The sequence below is a fragment of the Ambystoma mexicanum genome, chromosome 2q, assembly GCF_040938575.1.
Source record: "Ambystoma mexicanum isolate Mex_15411 chromosome 2q, UKY_AmexF1_1, whole genome shotgun sequence".
In the NCBI taxonomy this organism is placed as follows: domain Eukaryota; kingdom Metazoa; phylum Chordata; class Amphibia; order Caudata; family Ambystomatidae; genus Ambystoma; species Ambystoma mexicanum.
The window spans coordinates 126,992,553-127,006,492 of NC_090924.1; the positions used below are offsets into that span (position 1 = coordinate 126,992,553).

General features: G+C 47.6%; 15 non-coding genes across 15 annotated transcripts; all 15 read left to right on the plus strand.

Annotated features, from left to right (window-relative positions):
- The first annotated feature begins 558 nt into the window (after nt 1-558).
- Nucleotides 559-630, plus strand: TRNAP-UGG (transfer RNA proline (anticodon UGG)). The gene has a single exon. It is a non-coding gene; the product is annotated as a tRNA-Pro (tRNA).
- Nucleotides 631-1,050: 420 nt separating this feature from the next.
- On the plus strand, nt 1,051-1,123 carry TRNAV-CAC (transfer RNA valine (anticodon CAC)). The gene has a single exon. It is a non-coding gene; the product is annotated as a tRNA-Val (tRNA).
- Nucleotides 1,124-2,438: 1,315 nt separating this feature from the next.
- Nucleotides 2,439-2,510, plus strand: TRNAP-UGG (transfer RNA proline (anticodon UGG)). The gene has a single exon. It is a non-coding gene; the product is annotated as a tRNA-Pro (tRNA).
- Nucleotides 2,511-2,930: 420 nt separating this feature from the next.
- On the plus strand, nt 2,931-3,003 carry TRNAV-CAC (transfer RNA valine (anticodon CAC)). The gene has a single exon. It is a non-coding gene; the product is annotated as a tRNA-Val (tRNA).
- Nucleotides 3,004-4,332: 1,329 nt separating this feature from the next.
- Nucleotides 4,333-4,404, plus strand: TRNAP-UGG (transfer RNA proline (anticodon UGG)). The gene has a single exon. It is a non-coding gene; the product is annotated as a tRNA-Pro (tRNA).
- Nucleotides 4,405-4,824: 420 nt separating this feature from the next.
- On the plus strand, nt 4,825-4,897 carry TRNAV-CAC (transfer RNA valine (anticodon CAC)). The gene has a single exon. It is a non-coding gene; the product is annotated as a tRNA-Val (tRNA).
- Nucleotides 4,898-6,212: 1,315 nt separating this feature from the next.
- TRNAP-UGG (transfer RNA proline (anticodon UGG)) lies at nt 6,213-6,284 on the plus strand. Its single transcript has one exon. It is a non-coding gene; the product is annotated as a tRNA-Pro (tRNA).
- Nucleotides 6,285-6,704: 420 nt separating this feature from the next.
- TRNAV-CAC (transfer RNA valine (anticodon CAC)) lies at nt 6,705-6,777 on the plus strand. Its single transcript has one exon. It is a non-coding gene; the product is annotated as a tRNA-Val (tRNA).
- A 1,329-nt stretch (nt 6,778-8,106) lies between these two features.
- TRNAP-UGG (transfer RNA proline (anticodon UGG)) lies at nt 8,107-8,178 on the plus strand. The gene has a single exon. It is a non-coding gene; the product is annotated as a tRNA-Pro (tRNA).
- Nucleotides 8,179-8,598: 420 nt separating this feature from the next.
- Nucleotides 8,599-8,671, plus strand: TRNAV-CAC (transfer RNA valine (anticodon CAC)). Its single transcript has one exon. It is a non-coding gene; the product is annotated as a tRNA-Val (tRNA).
- Nucleotides 8,672-9,986: 1,315 nt separating this feature from the next.
- Nucleotides 9,987-10,058, plus strand: TRNAP-UGG (transfer RNA proline (anticodon UGG)). Its single transcript has one exon. It is a non-coding gene; the product is annotated as a tRNA-Pro (tRNA).
- Nucleotides 10,059-10,478: 420 nt separating this feature from the next.
- TRNAV-CAC (transfer RNA valine (anticodon CAC)) lies at nt 10,479-10,551 on the plus strand. The gene has a single exon. It is a non-coding gene; the product is annotated as a tRNA-Val (tRNA).
- Nucleotides 10,552-11,888: 1,337 nt separating this feature from the next.
- Nucleotides 11,889-11,960, plus strand: TRNAP-UGG (transfer RNA proline (anticodon UGG)). The gene has a single exon. It is a non-coding gene; the product is annotated as a tRNA-Pro (tRNA).
- Nucleotides 11,961-12,380: 420 nt separating this feature from the next.
- Nucleotides 12,381-12,453, plus strand: TRNAV-CAC (transfer RNA valine (anticodon CAC)). The gene has a single exon. It is a non-coding gene; the product is annotated as a tRNA-Val (tRNA).
- A 1,315-nt stretch (nt 12,454-13,768) lies between these two features.
- On the plus strand, nt 13,769-13,840 carry TRNAP-UGG (transfer RNA proline (anticodon UGG)). The gene has a single exon. It is a non-coding gene; the product is annotated as a tRNA-Pro (tRNA).
- Nucleotides 13,841-13,940: the final 100 nt, after the last annotated feature.

The following is a 13,940-nucleotide window of genomic DNA, read 5'->3' on the forward strand; positions in this document are numbered from 1 at the left end:
GAGTGAGCAGCTGTGCAATGGTCATCTTTACCAAAGGGGAGATGCTGCTTTTTCCAGTGTCACGCCCATGCTCTCAGGGCTGGAGGGAGGAGGGCTGCTTTTTGTTTTTACAGGCAAAAGGAAAGGCCCAGCCCTCAGAGCTTCTGCCAATGCAGATCCCAGCAGGTGCAAAATAAAGGCTCTCCCCCACCTTGCCAGCTGCAGATTGATCAGAAGACTGCTAGTCTAGTGTGTTGGGCCACTTTCTCTCTTCTGTGTATCGTCCCCTCTTATTACATAAACAGCATAAGAGGAATAAAGGAAGGAAGGAAGGAAGGAAGGAAGGAACAGTGTATCGCAAGCACCTTCCACCCTGATGTCAATGGGCCACCAACCTTCGGGATGAGGAGGAGACCTGTGAAGACAGTCAGAGCGTGCCGACTGGGGCATTCATTTGGCTCATACACCGACAAGGCTTTCAGCGGCAGGAACAAACTTCAGGAAAAGGCATTCTTGGCCTCGAATCCTAAGGGGGGTGCAAACGCTGAGGACAATTCCGTCAAATGCTCAAAGGACCGTGGCTCGTTGGTCTAGGGGTATGATTCTCGCTTTGGGTGCGAGAGGTCCCGGGTTCAAATCCCGGACGAGCCCAATCAAGGTGGTTAACTTGAGCTCCTTTTTTTTGTTTTTTCAATGTTATTTTCATTGGACAGACTCTCTGGTTTTCTCGGTAAGCAGTAGTCGATGAACAATTCACTTCCTGAACCTCTTTGCGTGCCATGTCCTTGCGACAAGCACTTTGTGTTCTCTGTTAGCTCTCAGTAACATTCCTTGATTTGCTTGTGAGTTTTGGCCGTCCGATCTCAAAGTGGAAATATGTCCTTCCCTCTGTACGCTGCATAGGCCCTCAGCTGGCATACTTGTATATGTGCGCATGCTTGATAGGACGTATGTTTTAGGCTGGATTGTGTGAGCTTCAGGCGCAAGGCATTTGATTAGTCTTTAAGCAGGTCCACTTGCACTGCCCTTTGCACCTGTTCTCCCAGTCCCTACAAAGGTGAGCAAGCAGCTGTTTCTGTAGTGTAGTGGTTATCACGTTCGCCTCACACGCGAAAGGTCCCCGGTTCGAGACCGGGCAGAAACACTCTCTGCTGGCATTTTACACAAAATAGTTTTTTTCCCCTTTTGTCACACACAAATGTAAAGTATGAACTTATTTGCGTTCTCATGGAAATAGCATATGCTCTCAAGAGCTTGAGAAATACACTGGGAAGGCAAGCATCCTCACATGTATTCTGTATATGGGGCCAATAAAAAAATGCACGCGCTTGCATTTTGTGTATGTAATGTTGCAGAGCACAGAGAGGATTTATTTTCCCTACTGCTGGGTATTTGGGTCTCTGGGATCACAGTTGGGTCCGCTCCGTCCTCTGAAATGGTCCATATTAGTTACATAGGTTAGTGTACCAAAGAAATAATACATTTTCATATACAGCTTCTTCATTTCTGTGTTCTGAGGGATTACCAGTTGTAAGAAATGCACTTGCCGGTACAGTGATTCCCTGGCTTTCTCTGGCCCGAGAAAGCTTTTCCTCTGAAGTGGGAACAGAAGTTGGACTGCTTCTGCTGAACTTCCTGAAAGCAGAGCTGGCGGGAGGAGGGACTTTTTGAGTGCTGGGAAAATTTGAGCTGGAAATTTGCATCGGCTGGACAGAGATTGCTTGGAGCAGCCAAAATATAATAACGGCCATGGCGCTCAAGTAAAGCAGAAAGCTTTTAGTATACACCTTTTGCACTCTTGTCAACGAAGCTGGGCTCTGTGAATGCTCACCCTACGCAAGAAAAGAGAACAGACTTTGCTGGTGACCTAAATATATCTCGCCTGATCGAGCACGATCGAGCTCTGAGTGAGCAGCTGTGCAATGGTCATCTTTACCAAAGGGGAGATGCTGCTTTTTCCAGTGTCACGCCCATGCTCTCAGGGCTGGAGGGAGGAGGGCTGCTTTTTGTTTTTACAGGCAAAAGGAAAGGCCCAGCCCTCAGAGCTTCTGCCAATGCAGATCCCAGCAGGTGCAAAATAAAGGCTCTCCCCCACCTTGCCAGCTGCAGATTGATCAGAAGACTGCTAGTCTAGTGTGTTGGGCCACTTTCTCTCTTCTGTGTATCGTCCCCTCTTATTACATAAACAGCATAAGAGGAATAAAGGAAGGAAGGAAGGAAGGAAGGAACAGTGTATCGCAAGCACCTTCCACCCTGATGTCAATGGGCCACCAACCTTCGGGATGAGGAGGAGACCTGTGAAGACAGTCAGAGCGTGCCGACTGGGGCATTCATTTGGCTCATACACCGACAAGGCTTTCAGCGGCAGGAACAAACTTCAGGAATAGGCATTCTTGGCCTCGAATCCTAAGGGGGGTGCAAACGCTGAGGACAATTCCGTCAAATGCTCAAAGGACCGTGGCTCGTTGGTCTAGGGGTATGATTCTCGCTTTGGGTGCGAGAGGTCCCGGGTTCAAATCCCGGACGAGCCCAATCAAGGTGGTTAACTTGAGCTCCTTTTTTTTGTTTTTTCAATGTTATTTTCATTGGACAGACTCTCTGGTTTTCTCGGTAAGCAGTAGTCGATGAACAATTCACTTCCTGAACCTCTTTGCGTGCCATGTCCTTGCGACAAGCACTTTGTGTTCTCTGTTAGCTCTCAGTAACATTCCTTGATTTGCTTGTGAGTTTTGGCCGTCCGATCTCAAAGTGGAAATATGTCCTTCCCTCTGTACGCTGCATAGGCCCTCAGCTGGCATACTTGTATATGTGCGCATGCTTGATAGGACGTATGTTTTAGGCTGGATTGTGTGAGCTTCAGGCGCAAGGCATTTGATTAGTCTTTAAGCAGGTCCACTTGCACTGCCCTTTGCACCTGTTCTCCCAGTCCCTACAAAGGTGAGCAAGCAGCTGTTTCTGTAGTGTAGTGGTTATCACGTTCGCCTCACACGCGAAAGGTCCCCGGTTCGAGACCGGGCAGAAACACTCTCTGCTGGCATTTTACACAAAATAGTTTTTTTCCCCTTTTGTCACACACAAATGTAAAGTATGAACTTATTTGCGTTCCCATGGAAATAGCATATGCTCTCAAGAGCTTGAGAAATACACTGGGAAGGCAAGCATCCTCACATGTATTCTGTATATGGGGCCAATAAAAAAATGCACGCGCTTGCATTTTGTGTATGTAATGTTGCAGAGCACAGAGAGGATTTATTTTCCCTACTGCTGGGTATTTGGGTCTCTGGGATCACAGTTGGGTCCGCTCCGTCCTCTGAAATGGTCCATATTAGTTACATAGGTTAGTGTACCAAAGAAATAATACATTTTCATATACAGCTTCTTCATTTCTGTGTTCTGAGGGATTACCAGTTGTAAGAAATGCACTTGCCGGTACAGTGATTCCCTGGCTTTCTCTGGCCCGAGAAAGCTTTTCCTCTGAAGTGGGAACAGAAGTTGGACTGCTTCTGCTGAACTTCCTGAAAGCAGAGCTGGCGGGAGGAGGGACTTTTTGAGTGCTGGGAAAATTTGAGCTGGAAATTTGCATCGGCTGGACAGAGATTGCTTGGAGCAGCCAAAATATAATAACGGCCATGGCGCTCAAGTAAAGCAGAAAGCTTTTAGTATACACCTTTTGCACTCTTGTCAACGAAGCTGGGCTCTGTGAATGCTCACCCTACGCAAGAAAAGAGAACAGACTTTGCTGGTGACCTAAATATATCTCGCCTGATCGAGCCTGATCGAGCACGATCGAGCTCTGAGTGAGCAGCTGTGCAATGGTCATCTTTACCAAAGGGGAGATGCTGCTTTTTCCAGTGTCACGCCCATGCTCTCAGGGCTGGAGGGAGGAGGGCTGCTTTTTGTTTTTACAGGCAAAAGGAAAGGCCCAGCCCTCAGAGCTTCTGCCAATGCAGATCCCAGCAGGTGCAAAATAAAGGCTCTCCCCCACCTTGCCAGCTGCAGATTGATCAGAAGACTGCTAGTCTAGTGTGTTGGGCCACTTTCTCTCTTCTGTGTATCGTCCCCTCTTATTACATAAACAGCATAAGAGGAATAAAGGAAGGAAGGAAGGAAGGAAGGAAGGAACAGTGTATCGCAAGCACCTTCCACCCTGATGTCAATGGGCCACCAACCTTCGGGATGAGGAGGAGACCTGTGAAGACAGTCAGAGCGTGCCGACTGGGGCATTCATTTGGCTCATACACCGACAAGGCTTTCAGCGGCAGGAACAAACTTCAGGAAAAGGCATTCTTGGCCTCGAATCCTAAGGGGGGTGCAAACGCTGAGGACAATTCCGTCAAATGCTCAAAGGACCGTGGCTCGTTGGTCTAGGGGTATGATTCTCGCTTTGGGTGCGAGAGGTCCCGGGTTCAAATCCCGGACGAGCCCAATCAAGGTGGTTAACTTGAGCTCCTTTTTTTTGTTTTTTCAATGTTATTTTCATTGGACAGACTCTCTGGTTTTCTCGGTAAGCAGTAGTCGATGAACAATTCACTTCCTGAACCTCTTTGCGTGCCATGTCCTTGCGACAAGCACTTTGTGTTCTCTGTTAGCTCTCAGTAACATTCCTTGATTTGCTTGTGAGTTTTGGCCGTCCGATCTCAAAGTGGAAATATGTCCTTCCCTCTGTACGCTGCATAGGCCCTCAGCTGGCATACTTGTATATGTGCGCATGCTTGATAGGACGTATGTTTTAGGCTGGATTGTGTGAGCTTCAGGCGCAAGGCATTTGATTAGTCTTTAAGCAGGTCCACTTGCACTGCCCTTTGCACCTGTTCTCCCAGTCCCTACAAAGGTGAGCAAGCAGCTGTTTCTGTAGTGTAGTGGTTATCACGTTCGCCTCACACGCGAAAGGTCCCCGGTTCGAGACCGGGCAGAAACACTCTCTGCTGGCATTTTACACAAAATAGTTTTTTTCCCCTTTTGTCACACACAAATGTAAAGTATGAACTTATTTGCGTTCTCATGGAAATAGCATATGCTCTCAAGAGCTTGAGAAATACACTGGGAAGGCAAGCATCCTCACATGTATTCTGTATATGGGGCCAATAAAAAAATGCACGCGCTTGCATTTTGTGTATGTAATGTTGCAGAGCACAGAGAGGATTTATTTTCCCTACTGCTGGGTATTTGGGTCTCTGGGATCACAGTTGGGTCCGCTCCGTCCTCTGAAATGGTCCATATTAGTTACATAGGTTAGTGTACCAAAGAAATAATACATTTTCATATACAGCTTCTTCATTTCTGTGTTCTGAGGGATTACCAGTTGTAAGAAATGCACTTGCCGGTACAGTGATTCCCTGGCTTTCTCTGGCCCGAGAAAGCTTTTCCTCTGAAGTGGGAACAGAAGTTGGACTGCTTCTGCTGAACTTCCTGAAAGCAGAGCTGGAGGGAGGAGGGACTTTTTGAGTGCTGGGAAAATTTGAGCTGGAAATTTGCATCGGCTGAACAGAGATTGCTTGGAGCAGCCAAAATATAATAACGGCCATGGCGCTCAAGTAAAGCAGAAAGCTTTTAGTATACACCTTTTGCACTCTTGTCAACGAAGCTGGGCTCTGTGAATGCTCACCCTACGCAAGAAAAGAGAACAGACTTTGCTGGTGACCTAAATATATCTCGCCTGATCGAGCACGATCGAGCTCTGAGTGAGCAGCTGTGCAATGGTCATCTTTACCAAAGGGGAGATGCTGCTTTTTCCAGTGTCACGCCCATGCTCTCAGGGCTGGAGGGAGGAGGGCTGCTTTTTGTTTTTACAGGCAAAAGGAAAGGCCCAGCCCTCAGAGCTTCTGCCAATGCAGATCCCAGCAGGTGCAAAATAAAGGCTCTCCCCCACCTTGCCAGCTGCAGATTGATCAGAAGACTGCTAGTCTAGTGTGTTGGGCCACTTTCTCTCTTCTGTGTATCGTCCCCTCTTATTACATAAACAGCATAAGAGGAATAAAGGAAGGAAGGAAGGAAGGAAGGAACAGTGTATCGCAAGCACCTTCCACCCTGATGTCAATGGGCCACCAACCTTCGGGATGAGGAGGAGACCTGTGAAGACAGTCAGAGCGTGCCGACTGGGGCATTCATTTGGCTCATACACCGACAAGGCTTTCAGCGGCAGGAACAAACTTCAGGAATAGGCATTCTTGGCCTCGAATCCTAAGGGGGGTGCAAACGCTGAGGACAATTCCGTCAAATGCTCAAAGGACCGTGGCTCGTTGGTCTAGGGGTATGATTCTCGCTTTGGGTGCGAGAGGTCCCGGGTTCAAATCCCGGACGAGCCCAATCAAGGTGGTTAACTTGAGCTCCTTTTTTTTGTTTTTTCAATGTTATTTTCATTGGACAGACTCTCTGGTTTTCTCGGTAAGCAGTAGTCGATGAACAATTCACTTCCTGAACCTCTTTGCGTGCCATGTCCTTGCGACAAGCACTTTGTGTTCTCTGTTAGCTCTCAGTAACATTCCTTGATTTGCTTGTGAGTTTTGGCCGTCCGATCTCAAAGTGGAAATATGTCCTTCCCTCTGTACGCTGCATAGGCCCTCAGCTGGCATACTTGTATATGTGCGCATGCTTGATAGGACGTATGTTTTAGGCTGGATTGTGTGAGCTTCAGGCGCAAGGCATTTGATTAGTCTTTAAGCAGGTCCACTTGCACTGCCCTTTGCACCTGTTCTCCGAGTCCCTACAAAGGTGAGCAAGCAGCTGTTTCTGTAGTGTAGTGGTTATCACGTTCGCCTCACACGCGAAAGGTCCCCGGTTCGAGACCGGGCAGAAACACTCTCTGCTGGCATTTTACACAAAATAGTTTTTTTCCCCTTTTGTCACACACAAATGTAAAGTATGAACTTATTTGCGTTCCCATGGAAATAGCATATGCTCTCAAGAGCTTGAGAAATACACTGGGAAGGCAAGCATCCTCACATGTATTCTGTATATGGGGCCAATAAAAAAATGCACGCGCTTGCATTTTGTGTATGTAATGTTGCAGAGCACAGAGAGGATTTATTTTCCCTACTGCTGGGTATTTGGGTCTCTGGGATCACAGTTGGGTCCGCTCCGTCCTCTGAAATGGTCCATATTAGTTACATAGGTTAGTGTACCAAAGAAATAATACATTTTCATATACAGCTTCTTCATTTCTGTGTTCTGAGGGATTACCAGTTGTAAGAAATGCACTTGCCGGTACAGTGATTCCCTGGCTTTCTCTGGCCCGAGAAAGCTTTTCCTCTGAAGTGGGAACAGAAGTTGGACTGCTTCTGCTGAACTTCCTGAAAGCAGAGCTGGCGGGAGGAGGGACTTTTTGAGTGCTGGGAAAATTTGAGCTGGAAATTTGCATCGGCTGGACAGAGATTGCTTGGAGCAGCCAAAATATAATAACGGCCATGGCGCTCAAGTAAAGCAGAAAGCTTTTAGTATACACCTTTTGCACTCTTGTCAACGAAGCTGGGCTCTGTGAATGCTCACCCTACGCAAGAAAAGAGAACAGACTTTGCTGGTGACCTAAATATATCTCGCCTGATCGAGCCTGATCGAGCACGATCGAGCTCTGAGTGAGCAGCTGTGCAATGGTCATCTTTACCAAAGGGGAGATGCTGCTTTTTCCAGTGTCACGCCCATGCTCTCAGGGCTGGAGGGAGGAGGGCTGCTTTTTGTTTTTACAGGCAAAAGGAAAGGCCCAGCCCTCAGAGCTTCTGCCAATGCAGATCCCAGCAGGTGCAAAATAAAGGCTCTCCCCCACCTTGCCAGCTGCAGATTGATCAGAAGACTGCTAGTCTAGTGTGTTGGGCCACTTTCTCTCTTCTGTGTATCGTCCCCTCTTATTACATAAACAGCATAAGAGGAATAAAGGAAGGAAGGAAGGAAGGAAGGAAGGAACAGTGTATCGCAAGCACCTTCCACCCTGATGTCAATGGGCCACCAACCTTCGGGATGAGGAGGAGACCTGTGAAGACAGTCAGAGCGTGCCGACTGGGGCATTCATTTGGCTCATACACCGACAAGGCTTTCAGCGGCAGGAACAAACTTCAGGAAAAGGCATTCTTGGCCTCGAATCCTAAGGGGGGTGCAAACGCTGAGGACAATTCCGTCAAATGCTCAAAGGACCGTGGCTCGTTGGTCTAGGGGTATGATTCTCGCTTTGGGTGCGAGAGGTCCCGGGTTCAAATCCCGGACGAGCCCAATCAAGGTGGTTAACTTGAGCTCCTTTTTTTTGTTTTTTCAATGTTATTTTCATTGGACAGACTCTCTGGTTTTCTCGGTAAGCAGTAGTCGATGAACAATTCACTTCCTGAACCTCTTTGCGTGCCATGTCCTTGCGACAAGCACTTTGTGTTCTCTGTTAGCTCTCAGTAACATTCCTTGATTTGCTTGTGAGTTTTGGCCGTCCGATCTCAAAGTGGAAATATGTCCTTCCCTCTGTACGCTGCATAGGCCCTCAGCTGGCATACTTGTATATGTGCGCATGCTTGATAGGACGTATGTTTTAGGCTGGATTGTGTGAGCTTCAGGCGCAAGGCATTTGATTAGTCTTTAAGCAGGTCCACTTGCACTGCCCTTTGCACCTGTTCTCCCAGTCCCTACAAAGGTGAGCAAGCAGCTGTTTCTGTAGTGTAGTGGTTATCACGTTCGCCTCACACGCGAAAGGTCCCCGGTTCGAGACCGGGCAGAAACACTCTCTGCTGGCATTTTACACAAAATAGTTTTTTTCCCCTTTTGTCACACACAAATGTAAAGTATGAACTTATTTGCGTTCTCATGGAAATAGCATATGCTCTCAAGAGCTTGAGAAATACACTGGGAAGGCAAGCATCCTCACATGTATTCTGTATATGGGGCCAATAAAAAAATGCACGCGCTTGCATTTTGTGTATGTAATGTTGCAGAGCACAGAGAGGATTTATTTTCCCTACTGCTGGGTATTTGGGTCTCTGGGATCACAGTTGGGTCCGCTCCGTCCTCTGAAATGGTCCATATTAGTTACATAGGTTAGTGTACCAAAGAAATAATACATTTTCATATACAGCTTCTTCATTTCTGTGTTCTGAGGGATTACCAGTTGTAAGAAATGCACTTGCCGGTACAGTGATTCCCTGGCTTTCTCTGGCCCGAGAAAGCTTTTCCTCTGAAGTGGGAACAGAAGTTGGACTGCTTCTGCTGAACTTCCTGAAAGCAGAGCTGGCGGGAGGAGGGACTTTTTGAGTGCTGGGAAAATTTGAGCTGGAAATTTGCATCGGCTGGACAGAGATTGCTTGGAGCAGCCAAAATATAATAACGGCCATGGCGCTCAAGTAAAGCAGAAAGCTTTTAGTATACACCTTTTGCACTCTTGTCAACGAAGCTGGGCTCTGTGAATGCTCACCCTACGCAAGAAAAGAGAACAGACTTTGCTGGTGACCTAAATATATCTCGCCTGATCGAGCACGATCGAGCTCTGAGTGAGCAGCTGTGCAATGGTCATCTTTACCAAAGGGGAGATGCTGCTTTTTCCAGTGTCACGCCCATGCTCTCAGGGCTGGAGGGAGGAGGGCTGCTTTTTGTTTTTACAGGCAAAAGGAAAGGCCCAGCCCTCAGAGCTTCTGCCAATGCAGATCCCAGCAGGTGCAAAATAAAGGCTCTCCCCCACCTTGCCAGCTGCAGATTGATCAGAAGACTGCTAGTCTAGTGTGTTGGGCCACTTTCTCTCTTCTGTGTATCGTCCCCTCTTATTACATAAACAGCATAAGAGGAATAAAGGAAGGAAGGAAGGAAGGAAGGAACAGTGTATCGCAAGCACCTTCCACCCTGATGTCAATGGGCCACCAACCTTCGGGATGAGGAGGAGACCTGTGAAGACAGTCAGAGCGTGCCGACTGGGGCATTCATTTGGCTCATACACCGACAAGGCTTTCAGCGGCAGGAACAAACTTCAGGAATAGGCATTCTTGGCCTCGAATCCTAAGGGGGGTGCAAACGCTGAGGACAATTCCGTCAAATGCTCAAAGGACCGTGGCTCGTTGGTCTAGGGGTATGATTCTCGCTTTGGGTGCGAGAGGTCCCGGGTTCAAATCCCGGACGAGCCCAATCAAGGTGGTTAACTTGAGCTCCTTTTTTTTGTTTTTTCAATGTTATTTTCATTGGACAGACTCTCTGGTTTTCTCGGTAAGCAGTAGTCGATGAACAATTCACTTCCTGAACCTCTTTGCGTGCCATGTCCTTGCGACAAGCACTTTGTGTTCTCTGTTAGCTCTCAGTAACATTCCTTGATTTGCTTGTGAGTTTTGGCCGTCCGATCTCAAAGTGGAAATATGTCCTTCCCTCTGTACGCTGCATAGGCCCTCAGCTGGCATACTTGTATATGTGCGCATGCTTGATAGGACGTATGTTTTAGGCTGGATTGTGTGAGCTTCAGGCGCAAGGCATTTGATTAGTCTTTAAGCAGGTCCACTTGCACTGCCCTTTGCACCTGTTCTCCCAGTCCCTACAAAGGTGAGCAAGCAGCTGTTTCTGTAGTGTAGTGGTTATCACGTTCGCCTCACACGCGAAAGGTCCCCGGTTCGAGACCGGGCAGAAACACTCTCTGCTGGCATTTTACACAAAATAGTTTTTTTCCCCTTTTGTCACACACAAATGTAAAGTATGAACTTATTTGCGTTCCCATGGAAATAGCATATGCTCTCAAGAGCTTGAGAAATACACTGGGAAGGCAAGCATCCTCACATGTATTCTGTATATGGGGCCAATAAAAAAATGCACGCGCTTGCATTTTGTGTATGTAATGTTGCAGAGCACAGAGAGGATTTATTTTCCCTACTGCTGGGTATTTGGGTCTCTGGGATCACAGTTGGGTCCGCTCCGTCCTCTGAAATGGTCCATATTAGTTACATAGGTTAGTGTACCAAAGAAATAATACATTTTCATATACAGCTTCTTCATTTCTGTGTTCTGAGGGATTACCAGTTGTAAGAAATGCACTTGCCGGTACAGTGATTCCCTGGCTTTCTCTGGCCCGAGAAAGCTTTTCCTCTGAAGTGGGAACAGAAGTTGGACTGCTTCTGCTGAACTTCCTGAAAGCAGAGCTGGCGGGAGGAGGGACTTTTTGAGTGCTGGGAAAATTTGAGCTGGAAATTTGCATCGGCTGGACAGAGATTGCTTGGAGCAGCCAAAATATAATAACGGCCATGGCGCTCAAGTAAAGCAGAAAGCTTTTAGTATACACCTTTTGCACTCTTGTCAACGAAGCTGGGCTCTGTGAATGCTCACCCTACGCAAGAAAAGAGAACAGACTTTGCTGGTGACCTAAATATATCTCGCCTGATCGAGCCTGATCGAGCACGATCGAGCTCTGAGTGAGCAGCTGTGCAATGGTCATCTTTACCAAAGGGGAGATGCTGCTTTTTCCAGTGTCACGCCCATGCTCTCAGGGCTGGAGGGAGGAGGGCTGCTTTTTGTTTTTACAGGCAAAAGGAAAGGCCCAGCCCTCAGAGCTTCTGCCAATGCAGATCCCAGCAGGTGCAAAATAAAGGCTCTCCCCCACCTTGCCAGCTGCAGATTGATCAGAAGACTGCTAGTCTAGTGTGTTGGGCCACTTTCTCTCTTCTGTGTATCGTCCCCTCTTATTACATAAACAGCATAAGAGGAATAAAGGAAGGAAGGAAGGAAGGAAGGAAGGAAGGAAGGAACAGTGTATCGCAAGCACCTTCCACCCTGATGTCAATGGGCCACCAACCTTCGGGATGAGGAGGAGACCTGTGAAGACAGTCAGAGCGTGCCGACTGGGGCATTCATTTGGCTCATACACCGACAAGGCTTTCAGCGGCAGGAACAAACTTCAGGAAAAGGCATTCTTGGCCTCGAATCCTAAGGGGGGTGCAAACGCTGAGGACAATTCCGTCAAATGCTCAAAGGACCGTGGCTCGTTGGTCTAGGGGTATGATTCTCGCTTTGGGTGCGAGAGGTCCCGGGTTCAAATCCCGGACGAGCCCAATCAAGGTGGTTAACTTGAGCTCCTTTTTTTTGTTTTTTCAATGTTATTTTCATTGGACAGACTCTCTGGTTTTCTCGGTAAGCAGTAGTCGATGAACAATTCACTTCCTGAACCTCTTTGCGTGCCATGTCCTTGCGACAAGCACTTTGTGTTCTCTGTTAGCTCTCAGTAACATTCCTTGATTTGCTTGTGAGTTTTGGCCGTCCGATCTCAAAGTGGAAATATGTCCTTCCCTCTGTACGCTGCATAGGCCCTCAGCTGGCATACTTGTATATGTGCGCATGCTTGATAGGACGTATGTTTTAGGCTGGATTGTGTGAGCTTCAGGCGCAAGGCATTTGATTAGTCTTTAAGCAGGTCCACTTGCACTGCCCTTTGCACCTGTTCTCCCAGTCCCTACAAAGGTGAGCAAGCAGCTGTTTCTGTAGTGTAGTGGTTATCACGTTCGCCTCACACGCGAAAGGTCCCCGGTTCGAGACCGGGCAGAAACACTCTCTGCTGGCATTTTACACAAAATAGTTTTTTTCCCCTTTTGTCACACACAAATGTAAAGTATGAACTTATTTGCGTTCTCATGGAAATAGCATATGCTCTCAAGAGCTTGAGAAATACACTGGGAAGGCAAGCATCCTCACATGTATTCTGTATATGGGGCCAATAAAAAAATGCACGCGCTTGCATTTTGTGTATGTAATGTTGCAGAGCACAGAGAGGATTTATTTTCCCTACTGCTGGGTATTTGGGTCTCTGGGATCACAGTTGGGTCCGCTCCGTCCTCTGAAATGGTCCATATTAGTTACATAGGTTAGTGTACCAAAGAAATAATACATTTTCATATACAGCTTCTTCATTTCTGTGTTCTGAGGGATTACCAGTTGTAAGAAATGCACTTGCCGGTACAGTGATTCCCTGGCTTTCTCTGGCCCGAGAAAGCTTTTCCTCTGAAGTGGGAACAGAAGTTGGACTGCTTCTGCTGAACTTCCTGAAAGCAGAGCTGGCGGGAGGAGGGACTTTTTGAGTGCTGGGAAAATTTGAGCTGGAAATTTGCATCGGCTGGACAGAGATTGCTTGGAGCAGCCAAAATATAATAACGGCCATGGCGCTCAAGTAAAGCAGAAAGCTTTTAGTATACACCTTTTGCACTCTTGTCAACGAAGCTGGGCTCTGTGAATGCTCACCCTACGCAAGAAAAGAGAACAGACTTTGCTGGTGACCTAAATATATCTCGCCTGATCGAGCACGATCGAGCTCTGAGTGAGCAGCTGTGCAATGGTCATCTTTACCAAAGGGGAGATGCTGCTTTTTCCAGTGTCACGCCCATGCTCTCAGGGCTGGAGGGAGGAGGGCTGCTTTTTGTTTTTACAGGCAAAAGGAAAGGCCCAGCCCTCAGAGCTTCTGCCAATGCAGATCCCAGCAGGTGCAAAATAAAGGCTCTCCCCCACCTTGCCAGCTGCAGATTGATCAGAAGACTGCTAGTCTAGTGTGTTGGGCCACTTTCTCTCTTCTGTGTATCGTCCCCTCTTATTACATAAACAGCATAAGAGGAATAAAGGAAGGAAGGAAGGAAGGAAGGAACAGTGTATCGCAAGCACCTTCCACCCTGATGTCAATGGGCCACCAACCTTCGGGATGAGGAGGAGACCTGTGAAGACAGTCAGAGCGTGCCGACTGGGGCATTCATTTGGCTCATACACCGACAAGGCTTTCAGCGGCAGGAACAAACTTCAGGAATAGGCATTCTTGGCCTCGAATCCTAAGGGGGGTGCAAACGCTGAGGACAATTCCGTCAAATGCTCAAAGGACCGTGGCTCGTTGGTCTAGGGGTATGATTCTCGCTTTGGGTGCGAGAGGTCCCGGGTTCAAATCCCGGACGAGCCCAATCAAGGTGGTTAACTTGAGCTCCTTTTTTTTGTTTTTTCAATGTTATTTTCATTGGACAGACTCTCTGGTTTTCTCGGTAAGCAGTAGTCGATGAACA